At 37.1% G+C, this 19,617-nt stretch overlaps 2 long non-coding RNA genes across 4 annotated transcripts; both read left to right on the top strand.

The window, feature by feature from the left end:
* Positions 1-2,063: 2,063 nt before the first annotated feature.
* LOC141621616 (uncharacterized) lies at positions 2,064-4,873 on the top strand. 3 transcript variants are annotated; one of them, XR_012532501.1, is made up of 5 exons: positions 2,064-2,243; positions 2,354-2,438; positions 2,528-3,234; positions 3,362-3,484; positions 4,801-4,873. It is a non-coding gene; the product is annotated as an uncharacterized LOC141621616 (long non-coding RNA). The 3 variants fall into 3 exon arrangements; XR_012532502.1 differs by having other exon boundaries at positions 2,560-3,234; positions 4,413-4,857; XR_012532500.1 differs by having other exon boundaries at positions 4,413-4,857.
* A 4-nt stretch (positions 4,874-4,877) lies between these two features.
* LOC141621617 (uncharacterized) lies at positions 4,878-5,678 on the top strand. The gene is made up of 2 exons (XR_012532503.1): positions 4,878-4,914; positions 5,481-5,678. It is a non-coding gene; the product is annotated as an uncharacterized LOC141621617 (long non-coding RNA).
* The last annotated feature ends 13,939 nt before the right edge of the window (positions 5,679-19,617 follow it).

The following is a 19,617-nucleotide window of genomic DNA, read 5'->3' as shown; positions in this document are numbered from 1 at the left end:
AGTTCCAACAATCTCTAGTCGCCATACCACCTGCTGGAACCTGCAGTGATTACGAGCCCACCAGATATGATATACCAGTGCCATCACTACCAAGGAAGTGAAAGTCCCCCTATTCTTGGCTTGAGCCTGCCACTAACTCAAAACATGCAATTCAGGGATATTTAAATTACTCCATTCTTGTACCAACTTCAGACATTTCCTACTATAAGGACAGAGGAAAAACAAATGTTCGTGGTTTTCATCCTCCTCACCACACAAAGCACAAACTGTATCACTGCACTGAAACAATCTATGAAACCTATCCATGGTTAGAACACGATCCTGTACAAATAACCAGCTAATAAACTGATGTTTAGGAATACCATCAGTAATCCAAACTTGACTGTACCAGGTCTCATTAGTTGCCTCACTGCCAAGCCATTTATAGCCACTAGAAATCGAATAGGATGCATCTTTTTCTAACCAGTCATGCTGTACATAACCAGGTAGAAGGGTATCCTTAACTCTGCAAATTCTTTTCCAAGCCCAACTGCTGCCTTGGGAGGGTTTATATTCAGACCAGGGCATACTTTTTAAGTAGGTACTATGCACCCACTTAACCCAGAGGTGGTCTTTCTTATCCATCAACCACCAAACATACTTTCCCACTACAGCAACATTCCACCTTCTGATATCACACACACCAAAACCTCCTTGTTCTTTTGGCAGACAGACTTGCTTCCAGGACACAAGAGCATTAGAATGTGAGTTAGCTTCTCCTTTTCATAAGAAATTTCTGCAAGTACTCTCTATCTTAGCCATAACACTGGACGGAATAATGTAGATCCTTGCCCAGTAACTATGGAGAGTACCAAGGACACTTTTAATCAGAACTAACCTTCCTGCATAGGATAGTTTTTTTGCCCCCAAGGCTCTAATTCTATCCACAATCCTTTCCACCAGAAGGTTACAATCAAGAGCAGATAACTTCTTAGCAGAGATAGGCACCTCAAGATATTTAAAAGGGAGTTGACCTATCTTTAAACCAGTAAAATTAGCAAATTTCTCCAACAGTCCACTCTCCAACCCATTGCCATACACATTGGACTTCAATTTGTTCATATGTAAACCTGAAGCAGCAGTAAAAGTGGATATAGCTCTCATCACAGAAATCATAGAATCCCAATCCCCTCTACAAAAGACTAATAGATCATCAGCAAAGAAAAGATGAGTAAGATTCAATTTCCTGCAGAGTGGATGATGTTTAAAGCCTTCCAATTCAGTCAATCTATTCAAAATCCTTGACAAGTATTCCAAGAAAATAGTGAATAATAGAGGAGACAGAGGGTCACCCTGTCTTAGACCTCTTTTACCTTGAAAAAAACCAAATAACTCTCCATTCAGTGAAAGGGAAAATTGAGGAGTAGTGACACACTCCATCAGGAGGTTAGTAAAATGACTTGGAAATTTCAGAGCTATAAGCATTTCTTTCAGAAATGACCATTCTATGGAGTCATAGGCTTTTTGCAGGTCTAATTTCATGAGCACTCTAGGAGAACATATCTTCCTATTATAGAGCTTGGTAAGATCTTGGCAGATAAGGATATTCAACACAATATCCCTATCCTTAATAAAGGCACTCTGGTTAGAACTTATGATGTCAGGAAGAATAAGGCTCAATCTGTTGCACAGTACCTTAGCTATGCACTTATAAACACTAGTAGAAAAAACCCCTATTATGACGCAGATATCGTGGCGGTTCTAATAGAAACGACGCGAAAAGCCCAATTAATTGGCGGGAACGAAATTTTTATGTAGGTAGGAGGTATATAGTGGCGGTTTAAGTAAGAACCGACGTGATAACATAAGCTTTTTATGGCGGTTCCAAATAGGAAACGCCACCATAAGTCAATTGTGGCGGTTCTATTTAGAACCGACGTTAAGAATGACGTTAAAAGTTAATAGAAAGTGACAATTTTTTGAGTAAAAAACCGCCATGATAAGCTTTTGTGTCGGTTTTTAATTAAAACTGACTTTAATAGAAAAAATAAAAGAAAATCTCCAAAACCCTTTAGATTATACGGAGTATTGATTGATCAAAGTTCCTTCTGCTGCTTCTTCATTTCCACAACGCCAAACCCTCACAATCCAATCCGGCAACCGAAAACATACTTTCCTCACGCCGCCCTCGACAACCCTTCATTTCCTTCTCACGCTGCCGTCGATACAAAGCCACCGTCCCTTACCCGCAAAAACTTCAAAAGGTACTTTTGTCCATATTTAATTGAAATTACAGTATCTTCATTTAAATCTTTATCAATTTAATCATATTGATTGTTATTGTATTATTGTATTGTTGAATTATAGAAAGTAGCATCATCACCATCAAATGCGACGCCACTTCCCTTTCTCCCTCATTCGTATTCCCTTTCTATGCCACCGTTGTCCGCCAATTTCTGGTAAGTTTACATACCCAATCAGTTTTTGAAATTTCATTTTCCCCCAATTTCCCAATCCCTAATCCAATTGATTATATTTGTGAATCAAGTCTACTTCAATATCTAGCATATTGAAATGCAGAGAATCATACAACTTGCTATGTTTTATGGAGGCCGATTGTGCTGCTTTGAATGTTCAGAGTTATACTTCTTCAAAACCAAATACATCCTTCTCATCAAAACTGTAAGTTTTATATTCGTCTCTTGCTTCTATTGTTTCGTCAAAGTCATTATGTTTTGGCAGTATGGCATTATTAATTTACATCTTTTTTGCTTGCTTCGTGGAAAATACTTTTCATACGACTTGCAAAGATTCATTTACTCTATGTTTGTCGGGTACCCTACTCTAAATCACAATGGAAATTGTAAAACTTGTTGTTTTCTAAATCTTTAGATTCATTTACTCTATATTTTTGGCACACACTCTAGTATGCTGAGATGAACAGAATATGTATTGTGGGTTTCTTCTCCATTTCATGATTTTCCTCTCTACTAGGGAATTACTTTGTCATTTCTTATGGTAATTATAGAAATCTACTCGTAATTACTCCGTATGTTTTCCCTTCTAACTATATTCCTTTTCAATAAGGCAAAGGTGAATAAGATGGTCGTATTATAAGAATAGGTTTTACCTTTCGTTTTTATTTTAAGGTCCGAGTCAAATACTTACTTCTAAGCCTTGAAAGCTTATCATATCTCACATTTGCATGGTTTTGTGGAAGATGGACTGCTTCATGATTCCTTTGCTTATGTATAGGTATTTCATAATACTAAATCAAAATACATAAATACGGAGTATTAAGTGTAAATTTGGCATTACTTCGTATAATTCTAATTAAGACCAATGTTTTTTTTTCCTTTTTCATTTTTGTTCGGGACTACAGTGCAAAAAATATCTTGAGGCTCCGCTTTACAATGGAGGAATCCTCCAAGACTACAAGGAATTGATGCAGCTTCGCCCACATTTTTGCTGCACAATCTCTCTAGTGGATTCTATACATTCACTGGTACTTTTCCCTTCTTATCATATTTACGATACAACATTACCCTGGTAACCATTCAGCTGTTTTTCAGGACCTCGTCACTTATTTGGTCCTTCATGGCTTTATAGCAAACGACAAACTAAGAGGTCGGGCTGATACATCCTCGTTCTCTTCTGATACTTATGCTCATAATAGTGATCAATTTTACGATTTTGAATTGACTTTGCGCATGTTCATATACGACATTTCACGGGTAAACTTTCTTATTGAGCAAACTTATCCTCTTCAGGTACTAATATACATAACTCTCTGCCCCATTCCCACTGCCCAATTGCGTAGAAGTTAGAAACCCTTTAAAAAAAAAACATCCCCTGTTTTCATCAGTTCTTATCAATTCATAATTAACAAAAAATGATTTAATCAGTACGGTTTTCTCGTCAACTATCTTTTTAACGTTGTCAATCTTCCACTCACAATGTATAATTCATTGGTTTTTCGTATTATAAATTGGGGATTCCTTTATTATGGGCTCGATTACTTAAATTTTTGGTCTTTCTCCTTGTTTTTCCTGATTTTATGAATAACATCCTGGATATTAAGCTTTATTTAACACCATTGTTCCACCAGTTCAATAACTTTGTAACTATAACATCAACTAAAAAATAGGTGTTGTTGTGTTTCAGCTTGCTGGTCATAGATATAACAATTGTCCTCACTGCAAAAGCCAAATTGCAGTAGCTTATGCTTCACATTTAACCCATTCTGTAGTGTCAACCTGGTCATGAAAGAGTGCTTTGGGTATGCCCACCCATTCCACACTTGCTTGTGCCAGTTAACTCTACTACCGTTGTCCCTGATCCAGTCATAGCCATCTCTAATATTACATAGATTCCCTGCAACATTCCACTGACCATTGCTGTAGCCCTGTCTGAATTCATCATTTGTTTTGCAGATTTTTTAGCTAGAGTACCAACAAAATTAATAGCAGAAGGTTGTATTATAGTTGTCATTTGCTGTGCTGCACCTGCATTCTGATTTTGATCAATATCCTTAGCAGGCTGACGCTGACCTATTTTCTGGATTGGTTGCCACACTTTCTTAACTGGTATTTTTACTAGTTCCTTCCTCGCAATTTTACGATTTTCCCCTTGTGTGTCCAATTCCCTTACACTTGTGACGCAGAGTGCTTTTTGATTAGTTAATTCAATGCTTTTTGATTGGTTTTTTCGTTGGAGCATGTGGTACTCTCGATTATGTGTTTATTTGTTGGGTTGCATAAAAAAGAATATGTCTACCATCAGGCTTATTCAAGATAATGTCATTATGCATTTTTGTTTAAGGTGTGAACATTCAGGGAGGTGACATAGAAACTGGTTTTTACACTAAGGGAGGTGACATACAAGTGACTAGAAGCGCCGAGGTGACATACAAGCTGGCCAGTTTGAAGATTTCAGGTACTTAATTTTGCTAATAGTGACCTTAAGCTGTAGGACTCAACTCTGACCATGAGTATATCCAAGTAGGGAAGGGACGAGATGTTGGTCAAAACCAAATCTTATTGTTTGAAACAAAATTGCCATGTGGCAAATTAGAGGAGAGCAAACACCCTCAGTCCAGATGTCAGATGTGCACAGATAGGCCAACGTTTTGAGTTTTTTCGCATGCTTTTGCTACACTTGCAGTCGCTATTTTATGAAACTGTGATGTGACATTTTTAGTTTGAGTATATTATCTCGGTGAAAATTTCAAGAACTTGTAATATAGTATCAGTGTATTATTATGCCTTATTACTTGTACTTAAATTCAATGAAAAGTTGTAGATGATCACACATTATTGTTTATTCTTGGAACATATTTATTATGTATATAGCCAACGTGCATTTGAGTTAATGCTAATCATAAGGTGGATTGATAGTTAAATGTTTATTGACTCTTAGGTTAATTTTTAGTAAAGTTAGACGGTTTAATAATGTTTGGTTTGCTTTTCTTACTATTGGTTTTGCTAAATGTATCTTTGCAGATTTAAGAATGTCAATTGACGAGATGAAGGATGTTAAAGAGGCGTAGGCTACCAACTATTTAGGGAATATGTAATGTTGATTAGTCTATTAACTAAGACGTGTATGTGATTATTTATACACTTGAATGTATAATTTTGAACATGACATTATTGTTCTGTTGGATGATATGCAAGTTTGTTGGCCGGCATTCTTTTGTATGTATTTTTTGTTTATTTCGCTATTTGGCTTGTCAAAGCTATAGGACATCGCTTCCGTATTTTTGGTAGAAAATATTTTTTTTTAAAAAAAATATCTATCTATAGTGGCGGTTCTTAAGTATGAAACGCCATTATTAGTTTACCTCTAGTGGCGGTTCTTTACTAACAACCGACGTCATAATTATCTTTAGTGGCGGTTTTTTAACAACAACCGACGTTATATAAAACATGTAGTCGCGGGTTGTGGTACAAAGTTCTTATTGAAATATCTATGGTGGCGGTTTTCAAAAGACAACCGCCACTGTAGATGAGTTATAGTGGCGGTTCATTGGTAACAACCGACGTTTTTTCTAAGTCTATAATGGCGGTTTTTATAACAACCGCCGCTATAGGAGAGCTATAGCGGCGGTTTTACAACCGTCTACAACCGCCGTATAGTTTATACGACGCCGTGATAAACGACGAACCCTAAATCTCTAAAAACCGCCACAAAAGGTCATTTATAACCGCCATCGTAGAAGGTTTTTCTACTAGTGAAAGTGTATTGCAACAAGCAATAGGTCTGAACTGGCTCACATTCGTAGGAAAATCAGTCTTAGGAATAAGAGTGAGAGTGGTGCTATTCAGTTGCTTCAAAAGTTTTCCAGACTGAAAAAAATCCTGAACTGCTTTGATAACATCATTCCCAGTCACTGCCCAAGTATCTTTAAAAAATTGTGAATTAAATCCATCAGGTCCAGGAGATTTAGTACTTGGAATATAATAGAAAAGATAGCCATTTTAATCTCCTCTCCAGTGACTGACTTATTTAGCATAGCAATATGATCACCATTGAGCACATTCCCTTTTCTTACAGTAGGAATATGCACACTCTTCACACTATTGCTTATAATAATTTTCAAAAGCCTCATTGATGTCCTGAACCTGTGTCATAACCTTACCATCAGAATCCTCAATTTGCACAACCTTATTAGCAGCTCTTCTCTTTTTAATCACAGAGTGAAAATAAGCTGTGTTATCATAGCCTCCTCTAACTGCCTATATCCATCAGCAGCTTGTCTTTCAGCTTCAATGAGGGATGCATCATGAGGTTGAATTCTTAATTCAGCTTGTAGAGACATAAGCATAATGTGAGCATTTTTCTCAATATCATGAAAATTATCCCTATTTAACTTCTTCAAGTCACCCTTCATAGCTTTCAATCTCTTCACCACAGTATACATAGGAGTACCATAAATGCCAGCACTCTAGTGCTTTGTCACAATATTCATAAATTCAGGAGCCTTTGCCCACTTATTAAAATATCTGAATGGGATGTTCCTCTTCCTATTGTCCTCATCAAGTTGTACAATACAAGGGCAATGATCATACAAACCTTCTGGAAGAAAGTTTGCAAAAGATTCAGGGAACATATTGATCCAATCATCATTAGTCATGACTCTGTCTATTCTGCTGTAAACCCTTTGTGAAGCCTCTTGCTTATTCGTCCATGTGAAAAAAGATCCCACTGCTTTAAGATCCTCCACACCACAGTAATGCACACAATCCTGAAAGGGTGTTATCTAGCAGAAGTAATCTGAGACCCAACTCTCTCATTAGGAAATAGAAGATTATTGAAATCTCCTCCAATAAGCCAGGCTCCAGTAGTCCGCTTCTGATATGTTTTCAAACTATTCCAGAGACTCCTCCTATCAGCAGCCTTATTAAATCCATAAACAAAAGTAATCCAAAATTCTATTTTTCTGACTCTATCAGTTAACCTAGCATGAATAGTTTGTGAAGATACATGCTGGATATCCACTTGATATGCCTGAGGATTCCATAACATCCAAATTCTCCCTCCTTTGTGACTTTGATGATTAGTGCAAATAGCCCAATTATTACAAATATTATTGCTAACTTTCAACCAATTATTGCTTTTAACCCTAGTTTCTATTAGACCAAAAACATCTACTTTATTCATATGCAGGAAACGTCTAATATCCATCTGCTTATTCACTTTATTGAGGCCTCTAATATTCCAGAATCCAACACTACCCATTACTACTAGTTTGGCCTGTATCCATTCCCACCTCCTTATTTCCAACTACACTTTTTTTTTCAGAGATTGAGTTACTGCTTCCAAATAAGAGTGTCCCCCTGGAGTAATAACAGGAGGATGTGTTTCCTGTCTGCTCAAATGAGAAACATGCTGACCAGGAGTTAACACTCTCCTATCCCCAATGACACCCACTCAAGGAGTAACTATAGTCTGTACTACAGATTCATTTGATTTCTTACGCCATACCTGAGTGACCTTAGAGCCCTGTTTTGGCGCTTCTTTCTTCCTACACTGACCGGTAGCATGCCCTATACCATTGCAGGTATTGCAAGTTATAGGGAGCCAGTCATACTCAAGTCTAATTTTCTTTTCCACCCCTTCCTCATCCAAGAAACTAATTGACTCAGGGTATCTTTGATTAACTTTCACCACTATCATTAGGCGAGCATATCCCAGGAATGTCTTCTTTTCAGTGGCTTCATCTCTTCTTATCACTTTTCCTATCAATCCACCAATTTTGGTCAGACAGTTCTTGCCCCAAAACTTAAGATCAAGACCCATCAATTTAACCCAAATTGGCAGATATTCCATTCTTTGTTTCACAAGTGCAGTACCCACAGTCCATTCTTTTATCACAACTGGCTTGTTATCAAACATAACAAACCCATGTTGCAAAACTCTTTGCTGAATTGCCTTAGTCTTAAACCGCACCAAAAAAATTCCATTAGGCAAAAACGAAACCTTGTCATACTCATCCTCTTTCCACATTCGCTCAACAAATCCCTCAAGAACATTCCATGGAGGCTTTGCGCCAACTACATACCCAAAGACAGAGGTAGACCAAAATTTTATCTCATCCTTAACATCATCTACCGTAAGCTTACGCAAAGGAGACGCAGTTACCTAAGGAGCATTCCTAGAAACCATCGTCCATTCCTGTTCGTTCTCAGGATTAACCTCCTGATCTGGTTCAGGTATGTCATCCTGACCCGATTCACGAATGTCTTCCAGAGCATCATCAAATTCCTCATCCAAATCGTAAGGCTCAAGAGTTTCCACAGTAAACTCCAAAACCCTAGCATGGGTTCCATTACTCTGACCTTCAGCTGCAGTAGTACTCGAAGTTTCAGTCTCCTTATTTAATGGAGAAGAATTAGTATCAGTATTACGAGATTCAGTAACTTTTTTATTTATTTTTGATGTATTTAATGCAGGTTTTTTTGCTTTTGCCATCTTTTCACAGATCCCTAAATTGATTGAGTTTTTCAGATTTTTTTAGAGCTTTCTCACTCTCCCACTTTTTTATCTATGTTTTAGTTTTAATCATTTGTTTACAACCCCTTTAATTGCTTTACTTTGTTTTCATTGCTTTACCTTCATCTTGTTGATTAGTTTAGATTACATCTCATCTCAACCCATAATTTGTGACACCCTAAGACATAAACTACTTGCAATTGAAATCCTAAATCAATACCCGTCCCTTGGGATCCGACCTTTACTTACCACTCCACTAAAGAGTAGTTTGTAGAGTTAGAAATATTATTTTGGTTGGTAGCTTTGACGACGCGATTTACCACGACCAGCTGTGTTGTTTGTTTAGCGGAATTTAATGTTTATGCTCTGCAAATTGTTGATTTCTTACACAATGGGGGAGATATTCAAAGGAAGAGAGAAAATAAATTTGGAAAGCAGATATAAGGGGCAGATATAAGGGAGATAGTCAACAAAAATTTGTCACCGAATATTCATCACGACCGTCAATATTAGCAGATCTAACGGTCCAAAAATATAGGACTGACTCACCTAAGAAGCTGGATTCACCGGATGCTCTCTCTCTCTCTTTATATATATATATATATATATATATATATATATATATATATATATATATATATATATATATATATATATACAGAGAGAGAGAGAGAGAGAGAGAGAGAGAGATAGGATCTTGTGAGTTTGGTTTCTTATGGTGAGTTGTGAGTTTGTGCTTTGAAATCTCAACCACTAGATTAGAAATCAATGGTCAAGATCTAATCTTATATGTCATATAGAACCACTGTCATTTACTTAATTTTTTTTTTCTAGTATTACTTTTTTTTTTACTTTAATTTTTTTATCTCTTTCTTTTTTTATCTCTTTTCTCTTATGTTTTTCTTTAATTTGAGTTACCTTTTTTTTTACCTTTTTTTCTTTTTCTTTTTGTACCATTTTTTTTTACTTTAATTTTTTGTACTCTTATTTTTTTACCTCGTGTTATTATGCTGTTATTGTACTTTTTTTTACTTTGAGTTTTTTTACGACTTTGATTTTTTTTTTCTTCTTTTTTTACCACGTGTTATTGTGTTGTTATTGTGATGTTATTCTGCTGTCACTTTGACTTTTTTTACGACTTGTTTTTTACCACGTGTTATTGTGCTGTTATTGTTATTCCACTGTTATTGTGATGTTATTCTGCTGTTACTCTGATTTTTTTTACGATTTTGATTTTTTTCTCTTTTTTTACCACGTATTATTGTGGTGTTATTGTTATTCCGCTGTTATTGTGATGTTATTCTGCTGTCACTTTGATTTTTTTTTTTACGACTTTGATTTTTTTTCTCTTTTTTTTTTACCACATGTTATTGTGCTGTTATTCTACTGTTATTCTGTTGTTATTGTGATGTTATTCCGGTGTCACTTTGATTTTTTTAATTACTTTGAATTTTCTCTCTTTTTTTTTTTTTTTTTTTTTTTTACCATGTGTTATTGTGCTGTTATTCTGGTGTTATTGTGATGTTATTATGGTGTCACTTTGATTTTTTTACTCTTGATTTTTTTACCTTTTTTTAACACATGTTATTGTGCTGTTATTCTGGTGTTATTGTGTTGTTATTCCGGTGTCATTTTGATTTTTTTTAACTACTCTGATTTTTTTACTCTTTTTTTTTACCATGTGTTATTGTGCTGTTATTGTAGTGTTATTATGTTATTATTGTAGTTTTTTTCGTGTGTTATTGGAGTATTATTCATCAAAGTGTCTTGCTTGTTACGCGCTAATCCCGTCACAAGCTGAAAACCTCTCACAAAAAGGGAGAGAGGATAAGGTAGGGCACCCCCCATGTGCTTCCCCACTCACCTCTCATGGGTATTTTGTGAGAGGAAATGGTATCCGTCACAAGCTTGTGACAGATATCGCCGTCTTCAATGAGATTTTGTGATTATTCATTACTTGGATAGTCAATTAACACAGGCCAATCAATAATCACATTATTAACATGCTCGAATTGACAATCCTAACACAAGAATTGTACATAATATTTGTCAAATTCAATGAAACTAAGCTAACATATGTCACTAAAGTCCGCCAATGTCGACATAAAACAGATATGGAGTAATTAAGTTCATAATTCTTAACAAAAAAACTCAATGTTTGATTCTATTTAATCACAATCTAACACGTAAAATCCACAATAACCAATACCCGATCAATTATCACAACCTAAGATACTCGAACTGACAATCCTAGACAAGATTAATATACAAGATTTGTCAAATTCAAAGAAATCTATCTATTACGATTTACGAGTATATGTTATTACAGTCCACCAAAATTAAACAAAAAACCTCAACGATTCGTTCAGCCTCATCATAATCTAACGCCTCAAATCCACAAAAGTCAACACCGGTCAATCAATAATCACAATGTTAAGATGCTACAATTGACAATCCTAAAACAACACTTATACACAAGCTCCTAACTTGTTGTTATTGCCAACCCGCATCTCAGTTTCGCGCTACCAACCTAGGAGCAGCCACCATTGCCATTCATTGCTTGGCCTTTGTTTCGGTTTCGAAACCCGTCAACTAACCTGCCAACTCGCACCACAACCAACAGCGGCATCGGACTGCACATTTGGCAGCTGCTTTTGATTAATGGAAAGGTTGAAGCTCATTCCAAAAGACGTAATCCGGAGAACCATAAAATCAAAATATGATACTTATTTGCAAAAGTATGATACCTTCAAGTGAGTGACTAGAGCTCCTCGGGAATCAAGAAAAGTAAAACCATCCTAAACTGATCTACTGTGCAAATCATGTCCGACAAGGGAATTTTAACCCAATTAAAATCCAAAAATTTACACCTAAGGATTAAGGGAAATCAACGGATCTCGTGCACAAACTCACCATAACCGAACCCAATTCAGAAGCAACTCCACCATATGGCATGAACTGGAACATCGAGCTTCCGCCACGGTCACTACTCTCCTCCCTTCTTCAAGTTCGAGTACAGATCCAACGACCACCGAGCACCATCTTCAATTGTCGGATGTTTGAGAAGTAGCAGCAATTTGCATTTACTTGAGTCAAATCGGGTTGACCCGATTAAACGATGGTGTTGGTGATTTCTGAAGAGAACGATTGAATGAAAGTATAATAAAAAGTCGTCGTTGCCCTGCAGATCTGTTGAATTTGATGGTAGAATTCATGGAATCCAAAAGATATCATTTCAGCTGTAGTTTTTTTTGAATGAAAATCTAGGTATTTTTCTGTATCAATCGGGTATTCACACAAATTTGTGTTTTTTTTTTTGGGATGTAGAGACACGATGAATGTACAATTTTTATGGCCATTAGTTTTCAGCGTAGAAGTACTGTATGTTTTATTGCTGACTTTATTTGTTATGTTTTTAGATTTAATCTCAGCCCTTAGTTTCTTTTGATCTAATGGCTGAGATTTTCCAAACTCACAACTCACCGTAAGAATCAAACTCACGAGATCCCGCCTATATATATATATATATATATATATATATATATATATATATATATATATATATATATTTTAAAAGTATAATAGAGAAACCACTAGACATTATACTTGACACGTGTCTTATTTTCCTTGATTCTTTTACCGCCCAAGCGCTCACCACAGAGTCTAACCTAAACATTTACTCTCTAATCCGACTGTAACACCCCTATCTTACAAGGAGCCTTAACAAGACCTTCCCCAGCAGATAAGGGCATTAACATCTCGGTTGCCCGAAGAATAGTAAATATCCTAACGTCAAAAAAAGAACAATTAAGTTTATTACAAGTTTAACTCAACAAAAGAAAAGGTACAAATGATAACAACAACTATCAACTACGGTGATACTATCCATGCCATGACTCGGTGATAGACTCGTCCCTCCAAAGCACCCATCTATGCTCTACATATCAACACCTGCAAGACTGACTGCTCACCATAATGGATCACGGTAGACACATAACAAGAAGAAAGATTGACAACACCACACAAGGTCAGTAACTAAAGACAACTAATAACATAAGATACAACACACAAACAAAATTCCCCAACACCGTCACACCACTAATCATCTGACTACACACTAAAGTGTGTAGCCCTGCCAGAATACCTATCACAACAGGTATTCCACGCCGCCAGTGGGGGACTGTAGCCGTTCCCACCTAAGCCCCGCTCATCTCCATCGAGTGAATAACCCATGCCCATTAATGTGCACATCCCACTTGTGACGGGAACCACAAGGGGCGAATTAAGGGCGTGAAGCCATTCCCAAGATGACTCCACTCAGCCAGGGACGCACCCCGTATACAAACATAATATCACTAACACAATCAACAATACCGTACATCACACAAGCCAAGCAATCAATAGTACTGAGTAAGAAAGCCTACCTTTAGCAATCAGCATCAACACCGCATACCACCGTACGAAGACAACGCAGCTACCATAGACACCTATCAAAAGAGTAGGGAAAATCCTATTACTAAGAACCCTAATCATAAAAAACCTAGGCATGATGATGATGATGACGACTTGCCTATACTCGGCATTCCGGCAACAAGACCGCTACCCGACTCTAGTATCCATCCCCATGGTGTCTCCAAGTAAAAAGTAATCTTAAGGTTGAAGGTGGGTGAAGGAGAGAAGTGTCGTCGATTAGGTTTAGAAGAAAAATAAATGAAAAACTGATTTGGGGTTTACGACTTCACGATATATAATTTACCACTGAAACTGCCATACTCGATCGAGTGGCCTCTACTCGATCGAGTAACAAGATTACTCGATCGAGTATCCTAATCTAGATCGAGTTCCCCAATTCTAATGGTCACCAAGTGCTAAGTCCGTCTGTATGAAAGGTTCTCAAGGCTCTACCAACTGTCTATGGTCGGTCAACGGCTAGTCAACGGGTCCCTAATGGGACGGGTCTTACAGTCTTCCCCCCTTAAAAGTAACTTCGTCCCCGAAGTTCAACTCATCATCTCCCGCAACCTAAGGTGTATACTAAGCCAAGGTAAATAACACAACTTAACCTGACGAGGACCTTTATAGTCATACCCAACATACCACTCATTCCCATTCCGGCTAATCATCATCATTTACCTTCATGCATATGGCCATCAAACACAAATCCACTTCAAGCCATCACTTGCATGCTAACAGTTAAAGATACACCAACACAACTAACACTTCCCTTTTACCGGACGAAATATAACACCATACAACGTCATACAAATTATCACAATCAACTTACTATTTACAAACAATTAACTAATTAAACCTTCAATGCATAAATTACCAACTACATCACTCAATGTCCGTTTAAATCATTCACGCAACAATTACATTACTTAGCAAACATTTGAATTACTTGAACAACAATTATACAGCAGAAATAACAATTAGATTACCAGCGAAGTACTTAAAAGACGACATTTTAGGCATTTTTCATTCGCAACATTACTTTTCCCCTCTTAAAAGGAACTTTGTCCCCCGAAGTTCACCTTCAAGACGAGTTAGAAATATTACAAGAAATGAAATCATCATCCAACGTTGACATTACGAGATGAATCAAAATATTATGAACCAACGATTACAATCCAACCTTCTTTGACATTACTTGTACAACATATATGTATGTGGGTACATTGAATAAATTAACATACAAAATATTAAATTATGCGCAGCGATACCAAGCCAAAATATGTGAAAATTAAAGTGATTGTTTATGTGACACTATGAAAACATGATCACTCGACATACTATCTTGAAATTATTATCAACAACTATATAAACTTAACGACCATTTGGAATGATACTTAAACAAATTAGTAACCACATAGGATGAAAACTAATGTATACCGTCTTGATATCACATGTATTGCAATGAAAAGCATAAGAATCGTGAATAAAAGCCATGAAAATAATATATAAATCCACTAAGTACTCCCATGATCACAAGAAAACGGATTACAAGGATAAACCAGGGGCGGCAATGGAATATGGTGGCCCCGTTCTAAATATTAGGTGGAGGCCCTACCGATAATTGTCGTATACTTTTTAATAGTACCATATGCAAACATAATATTTGAGGATAATTATGATTAAAGGAGACGGACGTTTTGAAGATCTCAAATGCTACTAAAAGTAATTAAACTGGTAAAAGTGTTGACCAGAATCTTAGAATTATAACTCCCTACCTTGTTACCATACGTTTATTATCTTGTAATTTGTAGATAGAGATTTCTTCTAGTTTTTCATTTAACTTATTATTTACACTAGAGAAAATTGGAAAAATAAAGCTACAAGGAAAAATTTCGTAGTTTAAGTGCGTTATCATAGCAAAATTTGTGTAAAAATCGTCCTTTTGTAAGGAAAACTTATATGGTCAAGGAAATTATTTGTTCGAAAATAAGTTTGACAAAGTTAAGAAGCCATTTACATTACTAAACTAAAATAATGGATTTGTATTAAAGTACAAATACTCCATACAATTTTTTAAACTATAAAGAAGAAAGACCTTAGACTCCCCACGAAATAAGGATAAGGAAAAGTAGTGGAAAAACAATCAAAAATTAAAAATATAGAGTGCTGGTAGTCGATCCCCTGACCTTCAATGCACATAGGCACCCTATTAGTCCTACTTCCTACCGTTGCACCACATGCTTAAAGACAATGATTATCAACGTTCATTAATACTTATAGGGTTTTGCTTTCCAGATGAGGCCCCGTACTTACTTGGGCTCCGGTTCGGACAACGGAACTGCTCATACTTTGGGCCGCCCCTGGGATAAACAGGGGCACTCGATCGAGTTAAAGCTACTCGATCAAGTTCAGGTCAGGCTACTCGATCGAGTTAAGCGTACTCGATCGAGTATTTATAGATCAGAATGCTCTCTAAATGGTCATAAGCAGGTACTCGATCAAGTTCAGGGCACTCGATCGAGTAACTGCAGGTCAGAATGATCCCACAGATGTGATATCAAGCTAAGAAAGTATACTAATCTCCAGGGTTTCATCCCCGATGTCACATACCTGCATAACAAGTTCAAAAAATCAAACAAAATACGGCCTTATGGCCAAATAAAAATCGAGATAAATTCAAGTACGATCAAAACAAATGTAAAAAATAAACATAAGCCTTCTAACATAACACAGCCAAGACAAAAGTCACTTGAGGTTGCCACCTCGATCCGCCTCCATCTCCTCATCTCCTCCTCCTCCTGATGTGTCGGCTCCTAACGTGCCTCCCCCGATGGTCGCTCTTGTGCCGGGGTTTCCTCCTACTCTCCATGCTGCAAGGCACCCATAGGGGTAGCTCGAGGGATCTCCCCATATAGCCGGTTCAACTCCGTAGGAATGAAAGACGTCGCTATCATTCCCCACGCCTCTCCACCAAACCGGATGGGCCAAATCGGTCCCAATACCCTGCACATACGCCATCTCATGGAGGTTCTAAAGCACTAAGGCGTTGGAAACTCTCTCCGTAAGCTCGCTAACCTGCATCTGAGGGCTGAAGGAAGATGGGTAGCTGGGATACTGGTACTGGGGCGGTCCAGGCTACACATGCTGGGACTCTCCAACAACCTCTCTCACTCTCCTGGGGCCTCTCCCCACCCTGGGCACCTGGTCCTCTTTCCTAGCGTGGTCTCCCCCGACCGGCTCAGGCATCTCCTCTAGGAGGTCGTCTATGATCAAATAGGTCTGCTCGAAGAGGTCACTCTCAGCCAATGGCTCAGTCACTAGACGATGGTCCAGGTCGGGCACTCTCATCCAACTCCTACCTCTCACCCTCCAAGCTAACCCACCATCATCCAACACTCTCAGCTACTTCTGAGAGATGAAGTAAGCCCTGTCCAAATTCGGGACAACCGGAACCAAGGGTTTGAGAGCCGAAGAGGCCTCAAAACTAGTGAACCTCTCTGCTAGGCGGGTGATAATAGCACCGCAGGTAAGGTAACGGGTCGTAGACTTGGCCATTAAGGCCAAATTGGCACACACGATGGCCGGGGCACCATAAGAAACGCGCTTCTGACGGGTGGGGTCCAGGTAAGCAACCAACAATATGACCTCATGTGAGTTGAGCTTACTCACATATTTCCTACCATAGAGCAAACAGGTCAGGGCTCGGAGGAAAATCTTCAAAGTCACATGCTGAACGTCATTAATCAACATGTTACTCGAAGTAGGGGCAGGTCTACCAGTGAACAAAGGCATGTAGCCGCTGGCACCACACTCAGTAGGGACATCTCTAAGATATCCCTTCTTGGCCCGCGAAAGCCTCAGGTGATCGGCGAACTGATCCAGGGTCAGGTAAAACTAGTGTTCATCAACCAGAAACCTACCATCTTCTTAGCCACATCATAAGTGAAGACACTCATGAACTCTAAGGTCAAAAAGGCATAAGAGTGTTTCCGCAGGTGGTACAACCCCTCCAAGCCCAGAGTCTCAAAGATATGTCGAACATCTACTTCTATTTTCAGCTCCTCTAAAACATTTGTGTCTATGCGCCTAGTGGGTTTCATGGTGCGACTCAGCAACTCTACAAAAACATCTCTTTGTTTAAAATCAGCATAGCCTAACGCAGGGTACCCAGGAACTACTGGAACAGTACGTCCCTGGCTTCCTTCCCCTACCTCTGGCTCAGCGGCACGTGACCTCTTGCTTTGTCAGGTTGCAGCAGCAGCTCTCGGCTTCTTTTTCAACATAGTTTAGCCACACATCGGTTTTTTACAAACTTAAAATAGAACTTTCAAATACTTTATATACGATGAAGATGATATTTAAGATGAATTCCTTGTAAAGTTTTGAGGCAAAACACAATTTTACCAATTCCTCTTATCTTTCACAATCCTTAAAAGATGGTTTAAAAGTTTCAAAATATGAAGTTTAAACAAGCTATGGAAGCAACAGGATTGAATGTCTACCAAAACAAGCTTAATAAGTCGGTCATGGTAGAGAAGTTTTGGGCAAAATTCAGATATGTGCACTTTTAAGACGGAGTTTGAAGACAAAATTTTTGATGAGAAGAATCAAAATCAAGCACTAAATTGTAGGATTCATTAATCTCTTATTAGACACTTCTAATAACTATGTCTTTATTAGCTAAGTCATAAACTAAAAAGAACTTATGCATGCATAACAAAAATACAAAGTAAGAAGAAAAACGATTATTCTTACAATGAGGGCCGAATGGTATATACTAAATTGGTCTCCTACCAAGTTAGTCTTCTTAAGAAAAATCCAAATGCCCAACAAAACCCTAGATCCAGTGATGGGATCTACTCCTTAAGGATTTGTACCAAGGAAACACTCTTAATACAAATATTAATTTTGTTACTAGAAATTAGTATTTATGTCCTTAAATTATTACTAATATTATTAGTATACTACTTCTAGTATGAGAGAATAATATTAGAGATGATGTGAGTTCTTGTAGTGTGTTCACAACCAAAAACTAGAGAGAGGGTGAAAAATTATCAATATAATTATATAATAATGAATAATGAATTAAAGAGAGAAAAACTTCTCCTCTTTTGCATAGGTGTGGCCGGGTGGTATGGGGTAGGATGCCCAATACTTTTGCAAGTTTCTCTTATCAAGAGTTTAGGCATGCAAATCTATCATTAGTAGGTTATGATTATGCCTTCCACTTAAATAAAATAACAATGCACAATTTCTTCTTATCCTCCCACTTACACGGCTCAACCAATTATTATGGGTCCATTTTATGTTTGTCAAATGTTAATTAATTTGTATAGTGTGACATATTCGCCATGTTACTAGACATGTTGTTTAATAATGCATTTTTAGCTAATTAAAAATCATTATACATAAACAAAATAAATCACATACAAACTTAACTAGTAATTCACAATTACAAGTACTTAAAATGGGTCATAGAATTATAAATCACAACTGCTTGTATTTATAATAAACCATTCATTCTTATATTAATTGTTTTATAAACAATAAATAAACTTAAATAATAAAACAATTTAATTACTTAATATGAACCTTATATAATCGAATTAAAATAAGATCAGTAATTTCACTCACAAAATCATTTGTTCAATTTTAAGGAATTATTTAACTCGTATCGTCATACAATTAATTAATTAATCAATTAAGAATGTTTCCCTAAAGGTATGACCTTAAGGGATCAACTGATCACCACCGTCATATGACAGTAATGTCAAACTCTAGTCAGCCAATCATTACCGATTAGTGTGGATCAGTTGACAATAAAATTTCTTTCCCTTATGTATTCTGAATATGAGATTTAAACATGTGATCGCATTATTATCGAGGACACATACTCCAACACAAATATGATACTACAAACATCCCTTACCCTTTTTAACACTTTAAGATGAATTTGATGAACAAAAATCGAAATTTGGGGCAAACCCTAGAAAAATCCGGGTTGGACATAGTTGCTAACTTGATTTAATTTTGCAATTCCTAACACGAATAACAACGATTCAAGGTGATTTCTATCAAAATACAACAATTATAATGCAAAAACATTGGATATAAACCAAAATCTCATAAAATCCAACACCATTACATACTACAAATTAATTAAAATCAAATAAAAGAGTAGATGTTTAC

Source organism: Silene latifolia, chromosome X (assembly GCF_048544455.1).
Source record: "Silene latifolia isolate original U9 population chromosome X, ASM4854445v1, whole genome shotgun sequence".
NCBI classification, from domain to species: Eukaryota; Viridiplantae; Streptophyta; class Magnoliopsida; order Caryophyllales; family Caryophyllaceae; genus Silene; species Silene latifolia.
Note: the sequence above shows the minus strand (reverse complement) of the source record. Positions and strands in the feature narration are given on the sequence as shown.